Below are 12,774 nucleotides of genomic sequence, written 5' to 3'. Positions count from 1 at the left end.
GGGTTTACGCCATTCTCCTGCCTCAGCCTCCCGAGTAGCTGGGACTACAGGCGCCCACCACCTCGCCGGGCTATTTTTTTGTATTTTTTTAGTAGAGACGGGGTTTCACCGTGTTAGCCAGGATGGTCTCGATCTCCTGACCTCGTGATCCGCCCGTCTTGGCCTCCCAAAGTGCTGGGATTACAGGCTTGAGCCACTGCACCTGGCTTGTGTTTTGTTTTTTAGAGACAGAGTCTTGCTCTGTTGCCCAGGCTGGAGTGCAGTGGCCGGATCTCAGCTCACTGCAAGCTCCGCCTCCCGGGTTTACGCCATTCTCCTGCCTCAGCCTCCCGAGTAGCTGGGACTACAGGCGCCCGCCACCTCGCCCGGCTAGTTTTTTTGTACTTTTTAGTAGAGACGGGGTTTCACTGTGTTAACCAGGATGGTCTCGATCTTCTGACCTCGTGATCCGCCCGTCTCAGCCTCCCAAAGTGCTGGGATTACAGGCTTGAGCCACTACGCCCGGCCTGGAAATTAGTTTTCATAAAATCCAGAGCTGTATAGCCCAAGTTTTATGTGTTGTTCTTTTCTGTTAGAGTGACTTACCAGTTTATTGTGTTCTTTTCAGTTCAAGTAATTTTATTATTTTTCCTTTGAATTGTATGAGACAGTAAAAAATAAAGACACATTTGCCAAAACCAAAAATACTGTTGCCAGAATTTAATTAGCATTCTTGACTTACCAAGTTTAACTTTAATTACGCAAATTTTATGAATTTTAAAAAGGGTATGATACTTTGTCATGATACTTATAGTGCTTAAGTGGATATATTTAATTTTAGAAGAGGTAATAGAAATACTGGATTTATAAACTAAGTTTTAATGAAATGTTGAGGAAATCTGCAAATATACCTGTGAAATGTGAAGGCACAAAAGATGCTTCACTTTATTCTATAAAAACATTGCAAATGTAGCTGGGCATGGTGGCTCATGCTTGTAATCCCAGCACTTTGGGAGGCCGAGACAGGTGGATCTCTTGAGCTCAGGAGTTTGAGACTAGCCTGGGCAACATGGTGAAACCCTGTCTCTACAAAAAAGAAAAAAAAAAAAGCCAGGCTTGGTGGCACACACCTTTGTTTTCAGCTACTTGGAAGGCTGATGATATGGAAGGATCACTTGAGCCCAGGAGGTCGAGGCTATAGTGAACCGTGTTGCACCACTGCACTCTAGCCTGGACAACAGTGTGAGACCCTGTCTCAAAAAAAAAAAAAAAAAAGATTGCATATCACACCCAAGTGGTTAATCTGAGGTTGTAAAAATATGTTGGCCAAATAATTTGGAATTCTAACTGAACTTCTTAGAGTCTATACCTGCTGATCTGCATTTTTAGTGTGTGTCTGTGCCTGCCTAACTAAAGAATCTGGTTACCAGGTATTGTCTTGCAGTTGCTGTGGAGACAGTGCCTTCCTAGCTCTTAAAATAGTCCTGACCTTGTTCACCACCATATCTGATTGCAGTCTCTTTCTCTGCCAAGGTTTTTTATTCATTGTCACTTTCTAGGCTTGCTGTGTTGTTGCATTAAAATAGACCAAAAAAAAAAATAGTCATATGATTTCTCCTAAATTTGGTTTAACAAGTTCTTTAGTCTGGTTCTTCTCCTTACTATCATTATTATTGTCATTGAGACAGCATCTTGCTATGTTGCCCAGACTGGTCTTGAACTCCTGGCCTCAAGCAGTACTTCTACCTTGGCCTTCCAAAGTGTTAGGATTATAGGTGTGAGCCACCATGCCCGGCCTGATTCATCTTTTTTTTTTTTTCTTTTTTGAGACAGGATCTGAATCTGTCACCCAGGCTGGAGTGCTGTGGCATGATTTCAGCTCATTGCAGCCTCCACCTCCTGGGCTTAAGCCATCCTCCCATCTCAGTCTCCTGAGTAGCTGGGACTATAGGTGTACACCACCATGCCTGGCTAATTTTTGTTTTTTTTTTTTTTTTTTTTTGGTAAAAATGAAGTTTTGCCATGTTGCCCATGCTGGTCTCAAACTCCTGGGCTCAAGTGATCCTCCAGCCTTGGCCACCCAGAGTGCTAAGATTACATGACTACCATGGCTGGCCTGATTCATCTTTTTTTTTTTTTTTTTTTTTTTTTGAGACGGAGTCTCGCGCTGTGTCACCCAGGCTGGAGTGCAGTGGCGCGATCTCGGCTCACTGCAAGCTCCGCCTCCCAGGTTCACGCCATTCTCCTGCCTCAGCCTCCGAGTAGCTGGGACTACAGGCGCCCGCCACCACGCCCGGCTAGTTTTTTGTATTTTTAGTAGAGACGGGGTTTCACCATGTTAGCCAGGATGGTCTCGATCTCCTGACCTCGTGATCCACCCGCCTCGGCCTCCCAAAGTGCTGGGATTACAGGCTTGAGCCACCGCGCCCGGCCTCATCTTTTATAGTTGAGATTATTTATGTGTTTGCCTGATTTTTCCCCCTTTTTAATCTCTTTTGTATCATTGATAAAAACAGTCTAGTCTTCCTCTTCATAGGTTGTCTTTTTCCTTCTGTATTTTGCTTTGATTTTGTCCTTGTTGTTGTGGCAATTGTTATTTGGGTACATTTAAACCTATTTTCCCTTCATATATCAAACCTTTTTAAAGTTAAAACACAGAATTTTATGTTCTCTTTATTTGCTGACTTGGAATTCTGTCATGTGGCCAACATATTTTGTTTTTCATAAAGTCACATGACCCGTTCTGGTTTTTGCTAGGTCTAGATTAGAAATGTAAACTTTTTTTGGTTTACAACCCTAATATTTTAAAACAAAAAGAACTTGTCCCTTCATAAACATTTTTTCATATGTTATATATTTATGCTACTATATACATCTGTTATGTATATCATAAACATACATATATTTATTCTGCCAGATTTATTGTGTATTTACTATGTGCCAGGTACTACTCTGGGCACTTAGGATACTTATATAACTGACATCATCATAATAAATAATAAACAGTAAACATCATCAGTAAGTAAAGCATGTAATATGCCAGAAGGGGATAAATGCCTTAATGAAGAAAAGAATAAGTAGAGCCAATTAAAGGGGGTGGAGGGTGCAGGTGGTGTTGCAATTTAAACTAGGGAGGGTAGGGTAGACCTTTCATTGAGAAATAGATGTTTTGATCAAAGACTTTTTGAAGGAGGTGAGGGAGTTGGCCATGTGGATATCTGGGGGAAGAATGTTTAGGCAGAGGGAATGACTAGTGCAGAGAACCTGGGGAGTGTATATATGCCTGATGTGTTTGAGGAACATCATGAAGGCCAGTATGGCTGGAGTGGGATAATAAGCAACGGGGAGAGGGGTGGGAAGTGAAGGCAGAAAGAAAATGGGAGTGGGAAGGAATGCAGAACTTATGGACTTTTTATTTTTTGACAGTCTCATGGCAAAAAGTAAAATGGCCAGGCACGGTGGCTCATGCCTGTAATCGCAGCACTTTGGGAGGCTGAGGCAGGCAGGTCATCTTGAGGTCAGAAGTTTCAGACCAGCCTGGCCAACATGACAAAACCCCATCTCTACTAAAAATACAAAAATAAAATTAGCTGGGCATGGTGGGGTGCGCCTGTAGTCCCAGCTACTTGGGAGGCTGAGGCACGAGAATTGCCTGAACCCAAGAGGTGGAGGTTGCAGTGAGCCAAGATCGCACTACTATACTCCAGCCTGGTTGACGGAATGAGACTCTGTCTCAAAAAAAAAAAAAAAGACCAGGCACAGTGACTCATGCCTGTAATCCCAGCACTTTGGGAGGTTGAGGCGGGCAGATCCCCCTGAGGTCGGGAGTTAAAGACCAGCCTGGCCAACATGAGAAACTCCATCTCTGCGGTAGGAGAATCACTTGAACCCGGGAGGTGGAGGTTGAGGTGAGCTGAGATCGCGCCATTGCCACTCCAGCCTGGGCAAGAAGAGCGAAACTCCGTCTCACACACACACACAAAAGTAAAATGGTTTCTTGTTTTAATTTGAATTTCCTTGATTAATTGTGAAGGGAGGATGTCTTTTCACATGTTCATTGACCATCTGAGGCTACTCTTTTGTGAATTGCTTTTTTTTCCTTTTTTTTTTCTACTTTGTAGGAATTCTTCATGTGCTCTGTTTATTATTTTGCTAGCTGTAAAAATTGCAGGCCGGGTGCTGTGGCTTACGCTTGTAATCCTAGTACTTTGGGAGGCCTAGGTGAGCAGATCACTTGAGCTCAGGAGTTTGAGACCAGCCTGGGGAACATGGTGAAACCCCCGTCTCTACAAAAAATACAAAAATTAGCTGGACGTGGTGATGCATGCCTATAGTCTCAGCTACTTGGGGGTGCTGAGGTAGGAGGATGGCTTGAACCTGGGAGGTCAAGTCTGCAGTAAGCCGAGATCACACCACTGAACTCCAACCTGGTGACAGAGCAAGACTGTTTTCAAACAAACAAACAAAACTATCTCCTAATCTGACTCTTATCTTCACTTATGGTTCTCCTATGTGAAAAAAATAAATTTAGTTTGGCTGAGAGTGGGAACAGGGATTGCAAATGGGCATGAGAGTTCTTTTTGGGGTAACAGAAATGTTTTAGAATTGGATTTGAGAGATGGTTGTACAATCCTGTAAAATTTACTAAAAGTCATTGTACTGTATACTTAGTGAATTTTATGGTATGTAAATTATAGTTCAATAAAAGCTGTTAAAGTTTAAGTAATATTTGGAATCTGCTTAACTAGGAAGGAATTAAAATTTAAAAATTTTTAATGTATATAATTTTAATATGGCCTAATTTCCATATTTCCAACTTTCTATTGTGGTTTGTGTGTTTTCTGTTTTGTTTATGGAATTTTCCCTAGTCTGTGGTCAAAAGGAATTTAAAAACTTTTTCTAGTTAAAGTTTATTTTCTTTTTGAGACAGCGTCTTGCTCTGTCACTCAGGCTGGAGTACAGTGACACGGTCTCGGCTCACTGCAACCTCTGCCTTCCGGGTTCAAGCGATTCTCCTGCCTCCGCCTCATGAGTAGCTGGGACTACAGGTGCACGCCATAACACTTGGCTAATTTTTTTATTTTTAGTAGAGATGGGGTTTGCTGGTCTTGAACTCCTGACCTCAGGTGATCAGCTGGCCTCGGCCTCTCCTGCTGGGATTACAGGCCTGAGTCACCACGCCTGGCCTAGTTTAAGGTTTTATTTTGCACATTTAGGTCTTTAATATGTTGGGAATTTACTTTGGAGTACTGTTGGAGGTAGCGATGTAGTTTTATCCGTATATAGATCCAGTTATTCTTGCTCCATCTATGACATAAATAATCTTTTCCCCTTTGATTAAATGGGGATTTTAATACTACCTCAGTCACACCCTCCACTCCCATGTCAATTTGTCTAAGATCTCTATTCTGTTTTGTTGATCTCTCTGCAAAATATCACACTGTTTTAATTGCTATAATTTCATAAAAAGCCTTCCTGTCTGAGAAGGTAAGTTGTCTCTCATTACTCTTTGACGTTGCTATTTAGCTACACTTGGCTTTTACTGTTCCACCCAATAGTGTCAGCTTGTCAAATTCATTAGAAAATTATCTTGGGATTTTGATTGAAATTGCAACGTGTTTCAATATTGAATCCTCCCTCACATAAATGTCTTTTATTATTAAATTTTTTTTTTCTGTCTTTGGTGCTTGAATCAAGAATATGTCTTCTTTTAGATCCTTCAGTAGTTTCATTATTTGTCACATAATTTTTTTTTTTTTTTTTTTTTTTTTTTTTTTTTTGAGACAGAGTCTTGCTCTGTCACCTAGGCTGGAGTGTAGTGGCACGATCTCGGCTCACTGCAAGCTCCACCTCCTGGGTTCACGCCATTCTTCTGCCTCAGCCTCCCGAGTAGCTGGGACTACAGGCACCTGCCACCACGCCGGGCTAATTTTTTGTATTTTTAGTAGAGACGGGGTTTCACCGTGTTTGCCAGGATGGTCTCGATCTCCTGACCTCGTGATCCGCCTGCCTCAGTCTCCCAAAGTGCTAGGATTACAGGCGTGAGCCACCGGCGCCCGGCTTGTTGCATAATTTTTAAAGATTTATAGGTATTTGTAGTTTTGGTTGCTATTATGAATGTTATATATTTAAACAGTTTTCATTTTTGAATTGTTTTTTGCTGGTATAGAGGAACATTACTGATTTTTCTTCTCTTAATACTCTTTTTTTTTTTTTTGAGATAGAGCCTCACTCTGTCACCTAGGCTGGAGTGTGGTGGCGCGATCTCGGCTCACTGCAACCTCTGCCTCCCGGGTTCAAGTGATTCCCCTGCCTCAGCCTCCCAGGTAGCTGGGATTACAGATGAGCACCACCATGCCCAGCTAAGTTTGTATTTTTAGTAGAGACGGGGTTTCACCATGTTGGCCAGGCAGGTCTCGAACTCCTGACCTCAGGTGATCCACCTACCTCAGCCTCCCAAACTGCTGGGATTACAGGCTCCTATTAGTCTTAACAGTAATATTCACAAATTTGAGTGCACAGCTCAGTGGATTTTTGTAGTATTCACCATGTCACCTCCACCTTTGTGCTCCTTCTCAATCAATATTTTCCGAGTAACTGCTGTTGTCTCTGTCATCATTTTGAATTTTGTATGAATAGAATTACACTACATTTTCATATAAATAGCTTCCTTAGTGTCTAGATTTCTCTTGCCACATCATATCTGTGAGATACATCTGTGTCGTATGTGACAGTAGTTAGTTCTTTTTCATTTCTTTGTAGTATTCTGTTGTATGAATATACCACAGTTTATCCATTTTAAGTTTTTTACAGAATTAAATATCCTATTTATTAATTTACAAGCCATAATAAAACTTGATAGTCATTTCATGTCACCGACAGCTCTTGCTTTGAAAAAGGAAAACATTAATATACAAATTTAAGCCAGCTGTGGTGGCTCATATATGTAATCCCAGAGACTCCAGGGGCTGAGGTGGGAGGATCACTTAAAGCCAGGAGTTTGAGACCAGCTTGGGTGACATAGCGAAACCCTGTCTTTTTTTGGGGGGGAGACGGTGTCTTGCTCTGCCACCCAGGCTGGAGTGCGGTGCCACTATCTTGGCTCACTGCAAGTTCCGCCTTCTGGGTTTATGCCATTCTCCTGCCTCAGCCTCCCGAGTAGCTGGGACTCCAGGCGCCTGCCACCATGCCCGGCTAATTTTTTGTATTTTTAGTAGAAATGGGGTTTCACTGTGTTAGCCAAGATGGTCTCGATCTCCTGACCTTGTGATCTGTCTGCCTTGGCTTCCCAAAGTGCTGGGATTACAGGTGTGAGCCACTGTGCCCGGCCAACCCTGTCTTTAAAAACAAACTTTTTATTTTATTTTATTTTATTTTTATTTTTTGAGATGGAGTCTCGCTCTGTCGCCCAGGCTAGAGTGCAGTGGTGCAATCTCGGCTCACTGCAAGCTCCGCCTCCTGGGTTCACGCCATTCTCCTGCCTCAGCCTCCCGAGTAGCTGGGACTACAGGCGCCCGCCACCACGCCTGGCTAATTTTTTGTATTTTTAATAGAGACAAGGTTTCACCGTGTTTGCCAGGATGGTCTCGATCTCCTGACCTCGTGATCCGCCCGCCTCGGCCTCCCAAAGTGCTGGGATTGCAGGCGTGAGCCACCGCACCTGGCAAAAAAAATTTTTTTAAGTTAGCCAGGCTTGGTGAATATACTTGTAGTCCCAGCTACTTTAGAGGCTGAGGTGAAAGGATCCCTTGATCCCAGGAGTTAGAGGCTACAGTGAGCCATGATCATACCGCTATACTCCAGCCTGGGCGACAGACCCCAACTCTAAAAAGCAAAACAACAACAAAAAATTCCATCTCATTAACATGAGAAACTTCTTTTTACTTCAATGGAGACATAATTCATTTTGGAGTTCAATGATATGTTCAAGGAGTTTGTTATTGTAACCAGAAAGTCAACCTAACTATTGTAACTAATATTTTTGCAGTAAAAATTTGTTTCCATTTGTTACAATTCACTAGTGAGAAAAAAATCAGAATCTCAGCAAGTTCTTTTCATAAATAACATTCTTTGCATTTTATACAATAATTATCTTAAACTGTGTAACTAAAGTATTACAAAGCAAACCAAGGACAGAGTCTCTATTGTAGCTGAGAGGTGCGTAAACCCATAGCAGAGCAGTCGAACCCCATAACCTCTCAGGGAGCAGACACTTTGCAGTTGGCTACCTGAATAAGATGGGGGCTCTATTAGCAATGAAGTAGCAGAGAAAGACGTTATGCAGGCAACCAACATAATCATCATCTATGGCCTTCTCCGACAGTAGTTTTCACAGTAGCCTCTGTGGACACCAGACTTCAGAAGTAACCTCTGGTTGATAAAAAAGAATCAGGGTTGGGCGTGGTGGTTTATGCCTGTAATCCCAGCATTGTGGGAGGCTGAGGCGGGTGAATCATGAGGTCAAGAGATCAATACCATCCTGGCCAACATGGTGAAACCCCGTCTCTACTAAAAATACAAAAATTAGCTGGGCGTGGTGGCGTGCACCTGTAATCCTAGCTACTCAGGAGGCTGAGGCAGGAGAATCGCTTGAACCCGGGAGGTAGAGGTTGCTGGGAGCTGAGATCATGCCACTGCACTCCAGCCTAGGGACGGAGCGAGACTCCATCTCAAAAAAATAGTCAGAGCTGTTGCTATTTCCAGGGCTGGACACTAGGTGGGGCAAGCCCAAGCCCTTTACCTGCATCTGCAAATCCCACAGGGTTAGGAGTGTGAGGAGACTTGGAAAAGTTAAGTGACTTACGAGGCTCCACCCACACCTTGTAAAGCAAGGCTTCACAGAGCTTGAGAGGATTCTGGGTACTTCCACTATTTCAGATTCCAGGGTTATTAAAAAAGTAACATCAAAACAAAGTTATAGATACGTGGTATATTTACTCTTAGGGAGACTATTTCAAACACAGAAACAATGCCATGACTTTATGTTGACATCATATGGAAACAAAATACCAAATGTCTAGATAGACTGAAGAGTGGACTCTGCCCTCAGTCCTGTGGAAGCTGCAGAAGTTGGCACAGATCTCTCAGAGTCAGGGGAAGGGCTATTTCAATTTTTGTTTTTGTTTTTTTGTTTTTTTGTTTTTTTTTGAGACGGAGTCTCGCTCTGTCTCCCAGGCTGGAGTGCAGTGGCCAGATCTCAGCTCACTGCAAGCTCCGCCTCCCGGGTTCATGCCATTCTCTGCCTCAGCTCTTCCGAAAGTAGCTGGGACTACAGGCTCACACCACCAGCTAGTTTTTGTGTTTTTAGTAGAGACACACCGTGTTAGCCAGGATGGTCTCTGATCTCCTGACCTCGCGGATCCGCCTGCCTTGGTCTCCCCAAGTGCTGGGATTACAGGCTTGAGCCACTGCGCCGGGCCTTTTTTTCCTTTTTTAAGAAGGAGTCCTGCTCTGTTGCCCAGGCTGGAGTGTAGTGGCACAATCTTGGCTCACTCATACCTCCGCCTTCTGGGTTCAAGCGATTCTTGTGCCTCAGCCTCCCAAGTAGCTGAGATTACAGGCACGCACCATGCTCAGCTAATTTTTTTTGTGTATGTGTATTTTTAGAAGAGAGAGTTTCACCATGTTGGCCAGGCTGGTGTTGAACTCCTGACCTCAGGTGATCCACCTGCCTCGGTCTCCCAAAGTGCTGGGATTACTGGTGTGAACCACTGCACCCGGCCTATTTCCTTGGCTCTCCTCCTGCACCACTCTTTTGGGGCACCTGGCACTGTGACCCCTCTCTTTTCCCAGCCACCCAATGACTCAGGCTAAAAGTCAGCACTTTCAGGTCCTAGGTCAGAAGCATTCCCAGGGAGAAGCACAGCCAGAGATAGGTCTCCTTCTGAAGCTTCGACTGGGGCTGTGTGGACAGGGACAGTCTACAGCACTGAACAATGCAGCACGGGCTGCAGCTTGTTCACCTCCAGAGACCCTGACCTGCCCTCCACAATCCAACAACTTCTTTTTTTTTTGGTGACGTGAGTCTGTGTCAGCTTCAGGTTGGAGCGCAGTGCACACTTCAGCTTCACTGCAAGCTCCGGCCCCGGTTCACGCCATTCTCCTGCCCCAGCCTGAGTCGCTGGGACTAACAGGTCACACTCCCGGCCTGTTTTTTGTATTTTTTTTAGTAGAGACTGGGTTTCACCGGCTAGCCAGGATGGTTCCCATCTCCTGACCTTTGTGATCCCCCATCTTCGCCTCCCAAAAGCTGGGATTACAGGCTGTTTCACCGGCCCAACTTTTTTACTTGAGTCTCGCTTCTGTCTCCCCAGGGCTGGAGTGCAGTGGCCGGATCTCAGCTCACTGTAAGCTCTGCCTCCCGGTTCACGCCATTCTCCTCGCCTCAGCCTCCCCGAGAAGCTGGGACTACAGGCTCGCCCACCTCACCCGCTAGTTTTTTTTTTTTGTATTTCACAGAGACGGGTTTCACCAGGTTAGCCAGGATGGTCTCTCGACCTCCCTGACCTCGCGATCCGCCTGGCCTCCGGCCTCCCAAAGTGCTGGGATTATGCCGACCGACCGCTACTCGGCCTCTTTTTTTTATTTAAAGTATTTACTACATGGGTGAAACTGCTCAACTCATGAAAATAAGAGAGAATGGTTTGGTGGTGATGACAGTGAGTTAATAGATGACAGCACAGTGGTATAGGCAAGTGATGTGGTGGTGAGCTGGCATAGGTACCTGAGAGCCATGATGTGCATACCCTATACCTCAGGTTTGGGAGAGAGGCCGAGTCTAGGAATACTACCTGGGGCAGAGTTGCCTTGTCCTCAAGGCAGTATTGCCTTGTCCCAGGTAGTATTCCTAGACTCTTTATTAAGGATAACTAGGCAAAAAAAACCACAAAAACTAAAGAAGTGTATGTGCATTAAAATAGTGCAGTCTGCATCAGAGTACATAATTAATTTATTTTGGTGATAGTAATAAAATATATTACGCCCGGCAGCCAAGTTATACCTTTGTGCGTTTTGCAGTGAAGTTTTTTTCTTTCTTTTTGGCGGTCTGCCTGTCATGCAGGTCGGAGCGCCAATTCCGTCTTCAAAGAGTGGTATTTTGTAATCTCCATTTTCGTCTCATAATTACAAGGTCCAGAAAAAACAACAACAACAACAAAAAAAACTTGATGGTTTGTCCTCACATGGGACCATATTCTGCTCTAATTAATACTTTTTAATTGAGTCTCACGTGTTCCAGGTTGAGGCAGTGGTCGGATCTCAGCGCTCACAAAGTCTGGCTTCCTGGCCTACCGGCCTCTTGCCTTCAGTTCTCCGAGTATTGGAATTTGCATACCACCACCTCACCGGCTAGTTTTTAGACAGAGACGGGTTTCACTGCAGCAGCTGTGGATGGTCTCGAACTCCTGACCTCGTGATCTCAGCCTGCCCTCGCCTCCCAAAGTGCTGGGACATAGGCTTGAGCCACGCCTGCCTACTTTTTTCATCTACTCTTCTGATGTAGTCTTACTGACTACATTCCTAATTTAAAAATACACTCAGTGTTAAGAAATTTGCCAACTACTTTAAATTTTTTGAGAGAAAATTGACATTATAAAGAGAGAGTTTGAGTACAGGGAGCTTCTTCCTTGTCCCACTGGTTGGTATGGAGTCAGACAGAAAGAGAATGGTCATAAATTGACAATCATAGATTTAAAGTAGAAGAAATCTGAAGCCTGAATTCCTTTGGGAAAAGCGAAACCTTAATGATCCTATAGCAGGGGTCCCTGGGTACTGGTCCATGGCCTATTAGGACCTGGGCCTCACAGTAGGAGGTGAGTGGTGGGTGAGCAAGCAAGCAAAGCTTCATCTGTATTTACAGCTGCTCCCCTTGCTTGCATTACCGCCGGAGCTCTGCCTCCTGTCAGATCAGCAGTGGCATTAGATTCTCATAGGAGCATGAACTCTATTGTGGACTGCACATGTGAGGGATCTAGGTTGAGTGCTCCTTATGAGAATCTAATGCCTGATGATCTGTCATTGTCTTCCATCACCTCAAGATGGGACCGTTCAGTTGCAGGAAAACAATCTTAGAGCTCCCAAGGATTCTACATTATGGTGAGTTGTATAATTATTTCATTATATATTACAATGTAATAATAATAGAAATACAGTGTACAATAAATGTAATGTGCCTTAATCATCCTGAAACCATCGCCCCCACAGCTGGTCCATGGAAAAATTGTCTTCCATGAAACTGGTTCCTGCTGCCAAAAAAGTTGGGGACCACTGTCCTACAGCTCAGCAAGGAATGGCTTCCTGCCTGGTCCTTGGCACCTTCAGTGGAGAATTTGGGAATCTCATGTGACCTAATTCCTCAGACAGAAACCCTTCCTCTGAGTGAAGGAGAGACCGTTACCAGTACTGGGTATCCTAAGGAGTCTGAACAGAACAAATTCCCTTTGCCTTCTGTTTTTTTTTCTGATCTCATCTTTGGGTGTGAAATAAACCGGGATAGTTGCTTTCCTGATGGTTGTAATGTGCTGTAGCTCTAAAATAAAGTCCTTTAGATAACTCAGAAGGGAGGTGAGATCTAGGAAAGGCAGAGAATGTGGGCTTCTGTGCACAAGATAGATGGAAGAGGCCAAGGTTGCATCATTCAGCAAAAATTTAACCAACTACCTTTAATGTGCCACGTAGTATTGTACGTGCTGGGGATACACATAGCAGAGAACAAAACAGAGTCCCTGCTCTCACTCATGGAGCTCCAGGGGAATTGTGACTCGCTCAGTGTTTTGATTCCTTCTTCCTCTCTTCTTT

At 44.1% G+C, this 12,774-nt stretch overlaps 2 protein-coding genes across 13 annotated transcripts in view; both read left to right on the top strand.

Annotated features, from left to right (window-relative positions):
- Positions 1-12,774, top strand: part of DAG1 (dystroglycan 1) — a 500,879-nt gene that overhangs the window by 240,909 nt on the left and 247,196 nt on the right. The window lies entirely within an intron of this gene.
- The window catches only part of IP6K1 (inositol hexakisphosphate kinase 1), a 74,499-nt gene that overhangs the window by 34,428 nt on the left and 27,297 nt on the right, over positions 1-12,774 (top strand). Inside the window, exon 1 of one of the 5 annotated variants that reach the window (XM_009200753.4) lies at positions 11,912-12,072. The exons of the other annotated variants lie outside the window; for them this stretch is intronic. The gene's annotated coding sequence lies outside the window, so the exon portion shown is untranslated. Of the gene's footprint in view, positions 1-11,911; positions 12,073-12,774 lie in introns of those variants that run through there. 5 annotated transcript variants of the gene reach the window in all.

This window comes from Papio anubis, chromosome 2 (assembly GCF_008728515.1).
Source record: "Papio anubis isolate 15944 chromosome 2, Panubis1.0, whole genome shotgun sequence".
NCBI lineage: Eukaryota > Metazoa > Chordata > Mammalia > Primates > Cercopithecidae > Papio > Papio anubis.
This window is presented reverse-complemented; position numbering and strand designations above follow the sequence as displayed.